This window comes from Clupea harengus, chromosome 18, assembly GCF_900700415.2.
Source record: "Clupea harengus chromosome 18, Ch_v2.0.2, whole genome shotgun sequence".
Taxonomy (NCBI): Eukaryota; Metazoa; Chordata; class Actinopteri; order Clupeiformes; family Clupeidae; genus Clupea; species Clupea harengus.
The window spans coordinates 24,545,467-24,563,862 of record NC_045169.1 but is presented as its reverse complement, the minus strand read 5'-3'; the positions used below and the strand labels follow the sequence as shown (position 1 = coordinate 24,563,862).

Below are 18,396 nucleotides of genomic sequence, written 5' to 3'. Positions count from 1 at the left end.
ACTTGATAAGTGTGTCACGACCTCCCGTTAACAACAGTCTGATCAATTGTCTTGTTCTGGATTAGGTAGTGTAACAAAAAGACTAATTAGCATAGAGCATTCCATTTACAAGGCAGGAAGCTTATGTAAGATATAAGATAGGTATTGTTTTTTTGTTGTCTTGCATAAAGCACGTCTATCAAAAGTATGGCAAGAGGATGCAAGAGTATTGCGTGGGAACGCATAAATTGCTCAATGAAAAATCTTCACCATGACCAGTAGGGGGCTCTATAGATACAAGTAGACCACAACATGCATGACAACAAATCACTTCATCTATATACTTGATCCTTTCAGTCAGGTGCCAGCCATTTGATCCTTCATGTTATCAGACATTTTCCGGTATTTCCACTCCATTTTCCAACCCAATGTTACTATATGGATAAAATAATAACATTTCCTTTTAAAAGTTACAGAAAGGTTATCAATTACTCTGTCATTTCACAAAAGTTAGCTAACCCAACGTGGTTGCTACTGTCTCTGAATAAATTAGCAAAAAGGTAAAAACCTTTTCAGATTCAAGATATCTTGTGCACACCCACACACACAGACACACAATACAAGTCTACCACTGTGTGACCCAACAAACAACCTCTTTTGGCTTTTCAGTAATGTTTGTTTACTCCCTCATGCACTCAATTCAATTCAAGTTTATTTCTATAGTGCCAGTAACGATTAGTTACTAGTTATTAGTTACTAGGCGCTTTACAGAGCCCAGAGCCTGAACTCCGGGAACACTTGATTGAAACTAATTGAAAATGATTATTACCTTTCCCTGTTTTCTAGCCAATTAAATGAGCAAGAGGAATCTGGCAATTATTATTATCAGAAACTCTGCCCTTACTGAAGGTTTTACGATGACATTTCAACATGGCCCATATCTTATCTCTGACATGTTGATGATGGCTTTAGGGGGATCATGGCAGGTACAATGTGGAGTGAAATCTATGAATGTGAGACTTTCTGTCGGTCCTTTACATGGTCCCTAATATCTGCCCTGAGTCACTTGTCAGAGAAGTCATTTAATCTCCACAAATGAATTCACCCATTTCCTCACAGGTTATATGTTCTAAGTAATCTCCACAAATTAATACTCCATTTACGAAGTTTCCGGGACAAATCTGGCATTCATGAAAGTTTTCTCATCTGGGATTCGTTCTTAACTTATACCAGAATTTCAGAACGCTAAATAGCAGTCCTAAATCGGACAGATTTTTCTTAAGGGCTGAATTTGTGACAAATCGTTGGTGATTGCGATCACATCAATTCTACAGACATCCTCGGATGTAAATAATTATAATATTAATTATAATAATAATAAATACGAGAATAATTGTATCATTAACTGATTCTACGAGGCATCAGGATGTCCTAAAATAAATCAAAGCACTACACAAACACTGCAAAAGTAAGTGAATAAATAAATAAGCACTAAACTCAAAAACTCAATGGACACATCTACATTCTGCAACAGTACCTCCACCTCTGCACCGGTGAAGTTAGGTCTGCATTTACTCGATCGGTGCTCGCTTTCCGCTTTGTCATGATTTTGATCAGTCTGAGGTTGCTTTTGCGTTGCCTGTGGCGACTGTGGATTATGCACACGTCTCTTCAGTTGCATGCCCTTATAAGGAGCTGGCAGGGCGTTTCTGTATGAAAATTCAGGTGCACGAGAACGCACGTTCAATTTAAGAATCAGTGCACAGCTACGGACACTTTGGCGGTTTAAGAACACATTTCCAGGCGTTCATGAATCCAGCGGAGATCTTTTCTGATGTTCAGCTCCCACTTGAGGTCCTGGGAGATGATGGTGCCCAGGAAGCGGAAGGACTCCGCAGTGTAGACTGGGGAGTCTCTCAGGGTGATGGGGGTGGGTGGGGCTGGGCTCTTTCTAAAGTCTACAACCATCTCCACTGTTTTCAGAGCATTTAGCTCCAGGTTGTTCTGGCTACACCAGGCCACCAGATGGTCAATCTCCCACCTGTAAGCGGACTCATCCACACCAGAGATGAGCCCAATGAGGGTGGTGTCATCCGCGAACTTCAGGAGTTTGATGGACTGGTGACTGGGGGTGCAGCTGTTTGTATACAGGGAGAAGAGTAGAGGGGAAAGAACGCAGCCTTGAGGGGAGCCGGTGCTTATGGTCCTGGAATCAGAGACATACTTCCCCAGCCTCACGTGTTGCCTCCTGTCAGACAGGAAGTCTGTGATCCACCTGCAGGTGGAGTCAGGCACACTCAGCTGGGAGAGCTTGTCCTGTAGCAGAGCAGGAATGATGGTATTGAAGGCAGAGCTGAAGTTCACAAACAGGATCCTGGCGTAGGTTCCTGCGGAGTCCAGGTGCTGGAGAATGAAGTGAAGGGCCATGTTTACTGCATCGTCTACAGACCTGTTGGCTCTGTAGGCAAACTGCAGAGGGTCCAGGAGAGGGTCAGTGATGGCTTTGAGGTGAAGCAGCACAAGGCGCTCAAATGCTTTCATCACTACAGAGGTCAGCGCGATGGGTCTTTAATCATTGAGTCCAGTGATCTTAGTTTTTTTGGGGACGGGGATGATGGTGGCGGTCTTGAAGCAGGCTGGTACGTGGCATGTCTCCAGTGAGGTGTTAAAAATGTCTGTGAAGACCGGAGACAGCTGATCAGCACAGTGCTTCAGGATTGTTTGAGAGACAGAGTCTGGCCCGGCTGCTTTGCGGGGGTTCTGTCTCTTGAATAGCCTGTTGACGTCCCTCTCCAGGATGGCTGAGTTCACTGACACAAAACTGTTTTTCTCAGCAGCTTTGACACGTTGCCTGGTATGTTGTCCTCATATTTGTCCTCAGATGCAAAATAACACTTAGAAAGGCATTGTGATATTCTCGTTGTGTGAGTTAATGACCAGACCGGGTGTTAAAGAAAGATAGTTTACTGATATGAAGGAGGCAATTATACATCTGTACTGTTCACGTACTCGCAGGCTCTGCTCTGCATGAACACCCAACCTGCGCATGCCTGTAGGGGGTCATGCCATACGTCACTGTTGTGACAATGTTATAACTCATAAACATTGCAGGCATGAGATCCAGCAAAGTGATTGGGTGTTTTTATAGCCATGGGTGGAGTGACAGGTACCACATAACGGGTGGAGTCTTCCTCCCCCCCCACACACACATGCCCTCACATGCTTTTTACATTCCTGCGCTGTTTGCAAGACTGATTTTCAAAACAGGATCCACAGTTTGCATACTGAATAAGACAGTAATGGCAGGTGAGTGTAACTTCTTCAAACTTTAGTACATGTTCATATTTCAAACTGACATATCAAACTGAAGATCCATATAATTGAGCAATATGACTCGAGTGAGAGTGGAGGTGTGTAAAGGATATCTCTTTACTGTGATGCTGCAGGTACTCACAGCCATGGATCAATTCTGATCAATACTGTATCTTCAGTTTGATTTATCAGTGAGTTTGAACCAGTATTGCTCAAATAGAAAAGGTGCTAAGAAACCAAGGCTGTGAAAGTGAAGGAATACTGCAGTGGCAGTATACCTAATATGTAATTGTTTTCTATTCATAGTTAAGGATTCTGGGCAAAAATGTACTTAATGGAAAGTTAAACAGTTGTAACAGTGAATGTACATAATTAATAAAAGTAAAACCGAAATTACTTCAGTTCATCTGCTAAAATGTAATGACAAAAGAACAGTGCCATAATATGTAATCTAACTTAATACATCTAACTAATGAACTAAAGGGGAGTGTGTGTGAGGGAGTGAGTGTGCGCGCCAGAAAGAATGTGTGCGTGTGCTTTGTGTGCGTGTCACCTGTGTTCTGTGTGCATGTGTGAACACGTACTTGAACATACAGCATGTGAGATGAACAAAAAATTAGCCTATGAAGCGTGCAGTTTTAAGTGTTCTCTTTGTGTGTTCTATGTTCTATGTTCTAGTGTATGTGTAATCTGTGTGATTATGGTGACAAATAAGCTTTGCATACTGAATAAGAATTAATGGTAGGTGTCATTATAGTACCACTGCTCAAAAAGCCGTCTCTCGATCCCACTCATGTGGAAAACTATCGACCGGTCCCACTTCTCACGCTCCTACCCAAAACCATGGAGCAATAACATTTCAAGTTTAAGTTTATTTGTAGCCACAAACAGCTTCAATCTATCAGCAATGGGATGGAATCTGAGTCAAACACCAACACCTGTAGATGGACCAGGGAGACAAAGTCAAGGATATGAAAGTTTATTTCAGTGTACAGTCTGCACAGGGAGCTGCCTTGAGGGTTGCAAAAAGTCATAGCAGATAAATCAGGCAGGTAGTAAAGTCAGCTTACATTAGTCAGCATGAATCAGATAAATTACATCTGCACTGATGGTATATTGTTGAAGCAGGGAATTCTGATCTGAAGCACAGGGCAGACAGTGTGGGTTGTTTACTTTATGACAGTCCCCTTCAGAGAACCATATGAGTTGAGGAGAGCATTACATCATTACTGGGTATCAGGGTATCAATTATTTATTGCTGGGGTACAAAGACAGGGAAAACAGCAGTTATTTGGCCCCTCAAATGGATTGAGGCCTAAACATTTGAGTGCAAAGATATCTGTATTGTTGTCAGTGACCTCAAGGTCTCATATACTGTATGTGATGTCTGCCATACAATATTTCTCACATCTTCTCGTCACATGCCATGTTGTGAGTTAGACTCCATTTCTATTTTCCTCAGATTTATCTACTCTATATATTTATGACTACAAATCAGACCTCATCACTGTCAGACACCTCCTTCATAGATGTCATGTCCGTCAGATTAACATTTTGTTTATTTGTTAGTATGTTTTCATATTTGTCAAGAAATTGTAGGTCATAAGCAAATCTCCTAACCAGAGTATGTGTTTGAAACAGTCCCTTTTACCTTCCATGGGAATTCAGCTCTGTTATCACAGCAGTTTACATTCCACCGCAGGCGGACAAACCGTGCGCATTACAGGAACTATACGGAGCTATTAATGGACTTGAGGATGCTCACCCTGAGGCAGTTTCTATTGTTGTTGGAGACTTCAATAGGGCTAATATGAGGAAAGTTCTACCGAAGTACCATCAACATATAAACGTTCCTACCCGGGGTGAGCAGATTCTTGACCACTGCTACACGCAAATACGGAACAGTTACAAACCCCTCCCCCGCCCGGCTTTTGGGAAGTCGGATCATACCTCCATCATGCTAATCCCTACCTACAGGCAACGCCTAAAACAGGAAAAAACGGTTTCTCGGGCAGTTCAACGCTGGAGTGCTGAATCCATTAGCCCTCTCCAGGACTGCTTTGATACAACAGACTGGCAGATGTTCTGTGTTGCAGCTGATGGGGACATCAGTGAATACACAGACTCTGTCTCTTCATACATCTCCAAATGCATCGATGATGTCGTCCCTTGGGTCAGTGTTAGGACTTTCCCAAACCAAAAGCCCTGGGTAAATGGTAATGTCCGTGCCAAACTCAGAGCACGGTCCTCTGCCTATAACTCTGGTGATTCGGAGGCTTTGGGGAAGTCCAGATGTGACCTTAGGACGGCCATCAGAGATGGAAAGAGAGAATACAGGGACAAGCTGGAGTCCACCTACCTCAGCTCCGACCCCCGGCGCATGTGGGATGGCCTGCGGAACATCACTGGCTATAAAGGGAGAAATAGCAGTGATGATCAGCCTGCCGCCTCTCTACCTGATGACCTCAACACCTTCTACGCAAGGTTTGAGGCAACCAACCCCCTTCCTTCCGCGAAACTGGCCGAGGACCGAGACGACTGCACTCTGTCCCTGACCGTGGCTGACGTGAGGCGAGAGCTCCAAAGGGTAAACCGATGGAGTTCCTGGCCGCGTCCTCAGGGGGTGCGCCGACCAGCTAGCGGAGGTATTCACCTCCATATTCAACCTCTCACTACATCTGTCTGAAGTCCCCACCTGCTTCAAGCAGGCAACCATCATCCCCATACCAAAGAAACAATCCATCACCGTGGCCCCCCAGGGCTGCGTACTCAGTCCCCTGCTGTACTCCCTGCACACGCAGGACTGTGTGGCAACACACAGTTCTAACATAATCCTGAAGTTTGCAGACAACACTACCATCCTGGGTCTCATCTCTAAAAACGATGAGACCGCCTATAGAGATGAGGTAAGGGGCTTGGTAGCATGGTGCCAAGACAACAACCTGTCTCTAAACATCGGCAAAACCAAGGAGATGATTGTGTATTTCAGGAAGCTACAGAGGGGGGGTCACAACACCATACACATCGAGGGAGCTGCAGTGGAGAGAGTCTCTAACTTCAAATTCCTCGGTGTGTACATCAAGGATGACCTTACCTGGTCCATGCAAGCGGACTCTGCGGTCAAAACTGCCCAGAAGCGGCTTTACTTCTTGAGGAGACTCAAGAAGTTTGGCATGTCTTTTAAAACTCTGAAAAACTTTTTTAGATGCACCATTGAGAGCATCCTCTCAGGCTGCATCACTGCCTGGTATGGTAGCTGCTCCCCTGCTGATCGCAAGGCCCTGCAGAGGGTGGTGAAGACAGCGGAGCGTATCATCGGCGGCCATCTCCCTTCCGTGCAGGGCATTTACAACAATAGATGCCTGAGAAAAGCACGGAACATTGTCAAGGACCACAGCCACCCAGGCTATGGACTATTCACACTGCTGCCGTCTGGTAGACACTACCGGAGCATCCGAGCACGGACTACCAGACTCACAAACAGTTTTTACCCCCAGGCTGTAAGGTTTCTGAATCAGCAACACTGAACAAATGTTATTTTTTGTATATGTTATATTGTTACCTGTTGTATGCCGTCTACTGCGTAGATGTTGGCTGCCAAGTCGTAAGAATTTCGCTGCGCTGAAGAAATTTGGGATATGCGATAATAAACACTTTGACTTGACTTTGACTTGACTTGAAGTTCAGAATTGATGAATGATTTTGGCTTGATGGTGTTAATTAAGCTAAAAGGTACATTTCAAAAGTTCAAAGCATTGAATCATTACGTAAAATGACTACAAATCCAGGCTTGTCACCACCATCAGACATGCGTCATCTCTATCAGATTAACATTTTGTTAATTTGTTAGTATGATATTTCAAATTTGTCAAGGCATTGTAGGTCATAAGTAAATCATATGTTGTCTCCTAACAAGAGTATGTGTTTGAAACATGAATGTGATCATTGATGAATGTTTTTAGGTTGATGGTTGGGAGGTTATACCAAAACAATCTCTGTAGATTAGTATACGTATATTGAATATATACACAATTAGTCAATGCATGAAGTTTAATTTTCTCCAGTTTTGCATCATGTTTTGATTCCATTTCACAAAATGACTGATTTGACTGACACATATTGATAAAAAGGACACAATGTATTTTCTTTAATTTCCCTGCAAGGGAGCAATAAATGTCACCTTATCCATGATGAGTATTATATATTTATATATTATTGTCTTTACGTGAATTTAACACATGCATGCCATCAACATCTCTTCTTTATCCTCCAAAGGTAATGATAATGAAAGGAGGATCTTGCTGGTAGGAAAAACAGGAGTTGGGAAAAGCAGCTCAGGAAACACCATCTTAGGAAAGAGAGCTTTTAAGAAGATGACGTCTCCATCCTCATTCACACCCACAGATCTTGCAAAAGAGAGGAAAGTAAAAGGGAAAAGGATTAAAGTGATCGACACACCAGGATTTTTTGGATCCGATAATGAGAACACAGATGACCAAAAGTTTAACATGGCAAGGAGTATTGTTGAGTGCTCGCCTGGCCCTCATGCTGTGGTTATCGTCCTTCAAGTGGGAAGATACACAAAACACGAGATGGAAACTGTGGAGCAGATCACAAAGATTTTTAGTGAAGATGTCTTCAATTATACAATAGTCCTCTTCACACATGGTTATGACCTCAAAGGTGAAACCATTGAACAGTTTGTCACAAAGAATGTCAAGCTTCAGAAACTCATAGAGAAGTGTGGAGGTCGATGCCATGTCATTGACAATGAGCACTGGAACCAAAATCCGTTTGGGTATAAAAGCAACAAAACTCAGGTGGGCAGGCTGCTGAATACCATTGAAAAGCTGGTGGAAGAGAATGGTGGCGACTATTACACGAATGAGTTCCTCCAGGCAGTGGATAAAGATGTACAGAACGAATCGGAGAGCATAAAGGAAGAGAACAAAGGAAATCTGTCTGACAAGGAAATCAGGGAACAAGCCAAGAACAAAGTTTGCTCTAACATCATCGCAGCAGGCTGTGTTACGGGAGTGTTGCTGGGCGCCCTGCTCGGGATTCCCGTGCTGGTGGCAGCAGGCGTGTACCACTTCGGCAGGGACCTGAAACAACTCCTCATCATCCTGTCGAAAACATCCATAGCTGCAGCGGCAGCAGCAGCAGGGGCAGTGGGAGTAGGGGCAGCAGGAGCAGCAGGGGCAAGTGTAGCTGTAGAAGCAACAGCCGTAGCGGCAGGGGCAGCAGCAGAAGCCGGGGCAGCAGCCACGGTTGGAGCGGCTGGGGCAGGGGCAGGGGCAGGGGCAGGTGCAATTGTAAGTGCTGGGGTTGTAGCTGGTATGTCTGTGGCTGGGGCTGTGATGATTACAGCTGGTGCAGTGGCAGGAGGGGTTATAGGAGCGAAAGCAGCTAAGGGTGCAGAGAGTCCAGGAGAGGCTGCAGAGATGGCCAAAAAGGCTGTCTTTGATGGAGTTAAACAATTATTTGACAAGGATACATCTTACAAAAAAATGGATTGAGCAGTAATTTGACAACATTTCTTGATTCTCTTTTTCTTGGTTCATTCAAGTGCATGGACTACATTTGGTCAATCATTCTTATCACAATTCTATGTTTGATCTATTATGGCTGGAAGTGATATATTCTATTTTCCCTGATTCAGCTGTTTAATTCTTACTATGATTTTGTCATGCCAGCGCAGAGCCCTGCCGATTCAACACACCTGCCCCAGTCACCTTCCCAATCCCCTGATTGCCTGCACCTGTCACACTCACCATATAAACTCCTCACTCCCTTCACTCTTCGTCTGGCCTCATTGAAAGTGGGACTAAAGCCCAAAAGGCAACCTGTTCCCGAAGACTGCTCCAGTGATCATTCCAAGTTCTGTGTTTTGACTTCCAGGTCTTCCGTGTATCTCCAGTTTTCATCCAACCCCCTGCGCTCCAATTTTCCAGTGTTTAGTAAATCTCCTGAGTTCTAACTGTTCCCAAGTTTAACCAACTTTTGTTTAGTTTCAAAGAATCTTTTATGCTTTATATATCATTGGACTTTCATCTTCTGAGCATTATCCCTGTTTTCGTTAGCTTTTCCCTGTTCCCTGGCTGATTCTCAATAAACTCCACCACCCCCTCTCCGTTCTCCGGCTCACCCGAAGCCTGTAGCGGATTCCTTCTCCAGTTCTCCCTTACCCTGGTGATGCAACCACATCGATTTCCCTCCCAGAGGTCCAGAGTGTCATCCAGGGTATGGTGCTGCAATGGGCGGAATCCGTGTGGCATCAGGGTGGGCCAGTAGCAGAGTCATTCGACGCCTTCACTGCACACCTCTGCGAGGTATTTGAGCTGCCTGCCAGGGACTCCTCTGTCCAGGAGAGGCTCCACTGACTCCGTCAATGTCACTTAAGGCCCCGTCACACCATAACGTTCTGGTCAACGTTCTCTGAACTTTCTAATCATTCAATTTTGAGCGTTCTAGGGTGAGGTGGACACATCTGGCGTGTGACTAACGACAGAATAGCGTGGGACTGACGCATGACTAGTGTGGGACTGATGCATGAGGAGCGTGTAACAGAGACCAAGTGACGTGTCACTGGCGCGCGACGAACGGGTGCTGGTTTTATGGTCAAACGGGTATAAAACGCTGGAAAATCATAGTGGATTCAGTTGATCTGAACAGTGATCATGCCGCCAAGACGACGAAAAGGTGTGGGGGGGGCTTCTGCTACTAGCGCTGCTTTCAAGTAAGAAGATGATAAATGCTGCTGAAAGTAAGAAGAATACAAAGCCTCTTTCACTAGCAATATCTTCGGACGAAGATTTACTGTTATTATTACTGTGATTTACGAAATAACGGGCGTTATTCCTGGGGTTTTATGTTATTAAAATAAATGATTTAAATTTGACACTGAATTTGTGTTTCTCAATGTTTATTATTAGAAAACATCAACACATCCACACACATTGTCCATGTCACAGGAGTCTTCATTCACAATCAAGCTGTATCAACTGTACCCGATCTCCCACCTTGCTTATTTAGACCCCAAGAAAAATCAATCTTATTACTTTCATGTTTGAAAAGACACCCATTCATATAGGACAGTTCTAATATCAAAAATATAACATTTTATTTTCATTTGCTTTGTTTGTTGTCTAACTTTGACTTCTAACCTGCTTATCGCGGGTACAGTTGAGACATTGTGTCTCAACTGTACCCCGCTGACCACCTCACGCTTTTCGCTAGATTATGCAATGACCTTGCATGACATGATAGCATGGAATATTTAGATTTATAGTGCACAGAATAACGTTTGCAATGATGTAAGTTGCGTTTGTTGATCACGTATGGTTAATAACATATTAATTGTAGAAGGGACATGATACAATCAAGATCTTCCCTTGGTGAAAAAACTTTCGCCGATATCTTCGTACGAGAGATGGGTTAGGTGCTCAAATTCAAATTTCCCGGGATCAAAGAGGAAGTTAGTAGGCATGTCCAAACTAAAAATCACGTCTCAGGATTGCTGCGCACACAAGTTATTTCGGTTGCATCAACTGTACTCTGTCTACCCTACCCACACACTGTAAAAAAACTGCCATCGTTTTTACGGGAAAAAACTGGCAGCTGAGTTGCCAGAACAATCCTGTAAAAAATACATCCACCTGTAAACCTCTTTACAGAGTAGCATGTAAATTTAACATTTTAAACCTGTGTATTCAACATTGTATTTGAGCAATATTTACATCACTGTTATGTTATATTGGACAAGTTTGTTCAGTAAATGTAACATTTTAAACCTGTATATTCAACATTGACCTTTAGCTATATTTACATCACTGCTATGCTACACTGTAAAAAAAATCCTGTTGTTTTTACTGGAAAACACTGGCAGCTGTGGTTGCCAGAACAATCCTGTAAAAAATACATCCACCTGTAAACCTCTTTACAGAGCACCATGTTAATGTAACATTTTAAACCTGTATATTCAATATTAAACTTTAGCTATATTTACATCACTGCTATGCTACACTGTAAAAAAAATCCTGTTGTTTTTACTGGAAAAAAACTGGCAGCTGTGGTTGCCAGAACAAACCTGTAAAAAATACATCCAGAACCAGTAAATTTAACGTTGGATTTATGCTGATTTTGGGTGACCATTACGCTATAAAACCAATTACCAATTACCTTAAGTCTCATTATAACACTGTTATTCAACTGATTTTTCATTTAGATTCCCCTTAAAAGTTATTTAAAATATAATGTATTTTAATGTATTAATAACAGTTTGGACCAGGGTCGCAGCAGTTGCGCTGCGGTCGCACTTGGGCCTGTGGTTCTTGGGGGCCCGTAGCCGGGGCCAATAGACATATTTATGTCCCCCCTTTAACTGCGTCTGACAGAAGTTTCTGACTCCAATTTCCGCCACCCAAACACGGTTGTGTTCAGTGAAGAACTGGTATTTCATTTTGGAGCGTGTCTAATGCTAGCGAATCCCTTGAAAGGGTAAACTTATCTCCATCATGGTAGGTATTATTTGTGGGAAAAATTGTAACAATCTATAACAAAATTATATACTTATCTTACATACACTATAGAAACTATTAAAAAATAATTCAATGAAATGAATAAGTTCTTATTTTCTTTGGTATTTTTGTCATATTCAGATTTGCAATGATTGCTGGGTAATATGTATGTTGTTGTCCAATGTCAAGTGTCTATTTGCTATATGCTATATATGCAGTTGAAAAGGCAAACTTATCTCCATCATGGTGGGTAGGATAGGAGTTGTGCACCAAACATTATTCCTATGTCCCTGTTGCAGTGGTCAGACAGACGTTTTGCCTGGTTATAGCTCATTATTGCCTGCGAGCTAATGACCACTACAACAGGGACATAGCAATAATGTTTGGTGCACAACTCCTATCATTCAGGGCCTTCCTTAGAGCAGAGATTGCTCAGCAGTCCGCAGTCTCTCAATTTGCCGAAGATGCTGATTATGGATTATTACTCCATGTGCACTGCCCTGCTATTGTTTCTGAGAGTGGCAACAGCCGAGCGACCCTTTTCCAAATTGAAACTTATTAAGACCTACCTGAGGAGAAGGAGAGGCTAAATGGTCTGGCTATCCTGTCCATTGAAAAAGCAAATCACGCATCACCACCTTTCTGTTTGAAAGGCATTGTTTTGGCTTGCAGGTGTGCTGTGCCTCTGACTGTGTACAGTCAACTTGTCGGTCTTGACGTTCATATTTTGCGCCTAAACTAGCTATATCGTATCGTCACATGATCAAATAGAGACTTTTTCATTGGACAACAACATACATATTAACCAGCAATCATTGCAAATCTGAATATGACAAAAATTCCAAAGAAAATAGAAACGTATTAATTTCATTGAATCGTTTTTTAATAGTTTCTATAGTGTATGTAAGATAAGCATATCATTTTGCTATAGATTGTTACTATTTTTCCCACAAATAATACCTACCATGATAGAGACAAGTTTACCTTTTCAAGTGCCTAGATATCATTACACACTCTCCAAAATGTATTACCAGTTCTTTTCTGAACACATCCGTATTTGAGCTGTGGAAATTGGAGTCATGGACTTCTGTCAGATGCAGTTTAGGGGATGACATCAATTTAGACATAAATATGTCTATTGGCCTCGGCTACGGGCCCCCAAGAACCCCGGGCCCAGGTGCGACCGCGCCTGCTGCACCCCCTATAGTTGAGGCCCTGGCCCAAACTGTTATAAATACATTATACTATAAAGAACTTTTAAAGGGAATCTACATGACAAATCAGTTGAATAACAGTGTTATAATGAGAATTAAGCAGTTAAATATTGCTGTTTGCTTGGTATTTCTCAGTGAAATTGAATGGGATTTGATGTACAATAGACAACAACTGGATGTACATTTTACTGAAATATTTGTTTTCATAGCATAATGGTCATGCAAAATCAGCATAAATCCAATGTTAAATGTACTGGTTTACAATGTAATATAATACATTATAAAGTGTAAAAGGTACATATTGTTCTGTGAAGATGGTTATGGTTTGGCTGTATTTTTTAGAGAATTATTCTGGCAACCACAGCTGCCAGTTTTTTTCTAGTAAAAACAACAGGATTGGTTTTACAATGTAGTATAGCAGTGATGTAAATATAGCTAAAGTTCAATGTTGAATATACAGGTTTAAAATGTTAAATTGACATGCTGCTCTGTAAAGAGGTTTACAGGTGGATGTATTTTTTACAGGATTGTTCTGGCAACTCAGCTGCCAGTTTTTTCCCGTAAAAACAACAACCTTTTTTTCCCAGTGTATGTCATTTCTACAAAGAAATAAGCATAATCTTACTTTAAAATTAACAGTTGTATTTCGTTTAGTATTTTAACACCACCATGTTGTAATTTAAACTGCATTGAATTGCTTCTTGTATTACAGTTTTTTTTGTGTAAATTACAGCCTTATGTCATTTCTACAGAGAAATATGCATAATCTTACTTTAAAATTAACAGTTATATTTTGTTTAGTATTTTACCAAAAAGTGTTGTGAAATAAGCAATACTCTATTGTATTTCTATTTAACGTTTTTTTATGTCATGATTTTACGGCATTTCAGTGTGAATTTTATGCACATTTTTTACAGTGCATGCATGGACGTTCGGGAAACGCTAAATGACGCTCATTGGACGCCATATGACGTTCGTTTGACGTTAGTCACACGCTGCGTGCACTAAGGGTCCGTTCAGTGGTCGTTGACAGGTCGCCAGTGAGTCGTTCACTGCAAGGCAAACGATTAATAACAACCAAGTAACGCTAGGGTAACGACTGACTAACGATAGCCAAACGCGTGCAAAACGTTGAAGAACGCTGGTCTCCATGAGAACTTTTGTGCATGTTCAAAAATGTATTTTCTAGTGTTTATGATTCTAGTGTTTATGATAACACCCCGTACCTAAAATACATTTTTATTTGCTAGGGACAAATTCCTATAACTGAGCAATACCACTAGCCTGGATACCAGACCGAACTTAGCCCGGCCCACAACATTTGAAGTTGGGAAGTTCGGTCTGGCATTACTCCATTGGGGAGAAATTATCCCCAGACAGAAATTGCCGGACGAATCAAATTGTCAAGGCGGGCTTTATACGATGATGGACAAATGATCAAGAGTAACGTAATCAACACACGGGTTGAATTCGTTTTCAACAAACATGGCTGCCGCTGGAGAGCTGAAATGTATAGATTCGAGTCCATTTAGACATTGACAGTGCATTCATTTTGAAAAAGGAACAGAGAAACACGATCAAGGCATTTGTCAATCGAAAAGATGTTTTTTCCTTCCTTCCTACGGGATCCGGTAAAAGTTAAATTCATCAGCTGGCCCTGGTCACATACTACGTTGTTCTGATTGGTTGTAGGTAACCAATTGAGCGAAGAGGCATTTTTTCTCCTGGTTCGGTTGAAACACGCCCCATAATCACAGCCCAATGGAGTGGTATCAGACTCATATTCTGACTAGAATTATGAGTATGACATCGTCAGGCTATACCACTGCTTTGCCTTCAGATGTTTCACTACAGAATTATTCAGTGTGAGAGGGACAAAACAAAACAATTTCCTTTTCTAAATATAGGATTGTGGAAATTCTCCTTATTTTGATAACCTTAACAGATCATTAAAAAATGGAGAATCGTTGGCATGTATTGTAAAGACTTTATTTTACATGTAAAACTGCAATATATTCAATAATAAAGGTGAAAGTAAGATGACTGATTTGATGGGTATATCTGTACATGTTTTGAATGTAATGTGTTTGTTTGTTAATCACACAATATTAATCACAAAGGTAGCCAAATGTTTACTTTATTTACTTAATCACGGTAATGGTTAATGAAAAATGAAATGCAAAATATAAATTAATGTATATATACAACGTAATGCAAATTATTTGACCAATTTTAATTTTTAAGTTTTATTACATTTTGTTCCTGAAATCCACCCTTCTGCTGGGATCAGGATTATCCTGATTGTTTTGGATCAAAGGTATCCCAATCCGACCAAAAAAAATCAGCATTATCTTGATTGTTTTGGATCAAAGGTATCCCAATCCTACTGAAAGATTCAGGATTATCCTGATTGTTTTGGATCAAAGGTATCCCAATCCTACTGAAAGATTCAGGATTATCCTGATTGTTTTGGATCAAAGGTATCCCAATCCTACTAAAAGACACATACTGAAGGTTTCATCCAGATTAGATTCTTTTGAACAACCCATTTCCCCAAAAAGTGACACCATGGTTTCTGTATTTCTGTTGGATTGGTAATTATCTGGTTGGGTTTCGGGGAATGTTCCTGAATTTATGTATTGGCCCATGCTACTTTTGTAGCTTCTGTATTAGCCCATGCTACTTATGTAGCTTCTGTATTAGCCGATGCTATTTATGTAGCTTCTGTATTAGCCCATGGTACTTATGTAGCTTCTGTATTAGCCCATGGTACTTATGTAACTTCTGTATTAGCCCATGCTACTTATTTAGCTTCTGTATTAGCCCATGCTACTTATGTAGCTTCTGTATTAGCCAATGTTATTTATGTAGCTTCTGTATTAGCCCATGCTACTTATGTAGCTTCTGTATTATCCCATTAGGCACATTATCTCTTCGTATTGCTGCTTAGTGGTTAGTTCACAAATGAATACTGGTGATACAGTAACTGTCATTTCACTTTAATTCGCCACATACTGTGCCTTCCATACCTTCCAACTGCACCAAATGCTGCTTCAGTGGGTTTTATTTGTAATGATAATGTACACTAGGAGTGTATTCAGTTCAGGCACCAGGATTTCTAGACTTTGTCCAGTAGATGGCAATCATGTATAAACAAACTCCACGGAGTTGGGAGCATGTAGATATAGTCAGTTCAGCGTGTCTGTGTGTACTCACCTGTGTGTGTGTGTGTGTGTGTGTGTGTGTTTTTTCAGCATCTGGTTTGAGTGAATAATAAATGCATGCCTAAGTGAGCATGTCTTTACGATAAGGACTCATCATCGTTCAAATTTAGAGTCCTAAAGTTATTAGTCATTCTTCCTTAGCAAAGAGGGGTGATAAGCAAGCAAGACCATAAGCAGGGATGGACTACAGACAGGAAATACTCCCCCACCCTTCCCCCCTCCCCCTCAACAGCGTGCTACTACAGGTTTGACAGTCCTGTGGAAAGAGAGGCAGGGAGGGACAGAGTGAGAGACAGAGAGAAAGACAGAATACATCAGAAGTATTACATGCTTTATAAAGAAAGCAAGGACAGCAGTACTGGGTAAGGGGAGGGATATGGATTGATAAACCAGAAAGAGAAGAAAGTAAATGGAAAAAGGATGTTTCTGAGTGCCCTGGAGTAGATGAGCTTTAAGAGTTTAAAGCTCTTTTTATGTGTCAAGGGTAAATCTGGATTGAACTCTCTGCCCTACATTATACACACAGATGTAGATCTAGAAATAACAGGGAAACGGTTTGTGAAGAGAGAGAGAGAGAGAGAGAGAGAGAGGTAGGAAGCGAGAGAATTAAGCTTGCTTGTGGGTGTAACCTTTTTTGTCTTACTCTAAGGGTGTGTTGCCCAACAAGTACCTGATTCTTTTTTTTCTCTGTGTTCTGCATGCTTCCTTGTAAGGTGTCAGTGAACTATTTACACACACCCTCCACAAGGCCAGTCTTGACACACTCTTTTGGCAAACTGAATCAAGGTCAATGCCTGTATGCCTGGTGGTCCGCCAGTGCCCCCTAGTGGTCCGCGACGACCACAAGTAAATGATTGCGACATTTCTAACATACAACTCAGAACGAAGAGAACACAGTCAGTAGTAGCCTAATCTATTAAAGATTATTATACGGCTCTTCAGAATGTTCCAAAAAGTTCTGTTGATTTGAATGGGCTACCCCAACGTTTGCAGGTCCGTAATTTCTTGATATTCACCGCTGCGAAAAGATATTGACCGCTGTTAGGCCGCAAGGTGAACCACGAAAAGTATTTTAGAAAATGATTCCCGCTCCACAGTCGTGCATCTACACAATCTTTAGCTCATAAAAAAGTCGTGTTTAAAACGAGTCGTGCTTAGCTACCAAAAAAAAGTTTGTCGCTGAAATTCCAGTCGATTCTCGATGCGTCTATGTTTAATGCAGAACTAGTTTCTTCACAGCGTAATAGGATCTTGGTCGCAAGTGGTGGCATGGTTCGACACGTGATCGTTCTACACCAATGAGGTAGCCGCTTTTTGTGGTGCAACAATAGCGTTACAATGTCTGTTTTAGATTTAGCTGAGCAAGCACTGCTTGCCTTGCTTGCCCTGAAATGGTGGAGAAGTTCAAGTTTCATAGACCTGCTGTGTGTGTGTAAGTGAGAGGGTTATTATCTAACTTTGTGTGTTGGAGAAATTAGACTGATTTGTCCCTCTTACACTGAACGGTTTTGCAGGGATGAAACTCATTTGTATTTTTCTATTTGAATCTGTATTTGTTTATATTACCACTTAATGCCTGAGGATATGAATCTGTATTTGTTTATATTACCACTTAATGCCTGAGGATATGAATCTGTATTTGTTTATATTACCACTTAATGCCTGAGGATATGAATTTATATATGTTTATTACCACTTAATGCATGAGGATATGAATCTGTATTTGTTTATATTAGCACTTAATGCATGAGGATTTGAATCTGTATTTGTTTATATTAGCACTTAATGCCTGAGGATATGGCTGTATAGAGCGCTGCGTGCTTTAGACAGTTTTACTTTATGATTAATTCCACTATACGATCAGGCAAGTAGTTTTATTTTCATATGCTGTAATTAGTTAAATTATTTGTAACCCCTTCTAAGTCTGCGAGAAGCATGTGTGAAACAGAAATGTTTGAGAAGAGCTAAATTAGATTGTTTTGTCCCTCTCACAATGAATAATTAAGCAGTAAAACATTTGAAGGTAAAGCAGTGGTGCTGCTCAAGGGGTGTCATCATAAACACTACCAAGGAACTGTGTAATCCACCAGCAATATTACTGAAAACATAATTATCTAGGTAAAGTTCACATATTTGCAATGAAAATGG

General features: G+C 41.4%; 1 protein-coding gene across 1 annotated transcript in view; it reads left to right on the top strand.

The window, feature by feature from the left end:
• LOC105898408 (heavy metal-binding protein HIP-like) overlaps positions 1-18,396 on the top strand; it is a 249,655-nt gene that overhangs the window by 24,699 nt on the left and 206,560 nt on the right. The gene's annotated exons all lie outside the window — the stretch shown is intronic.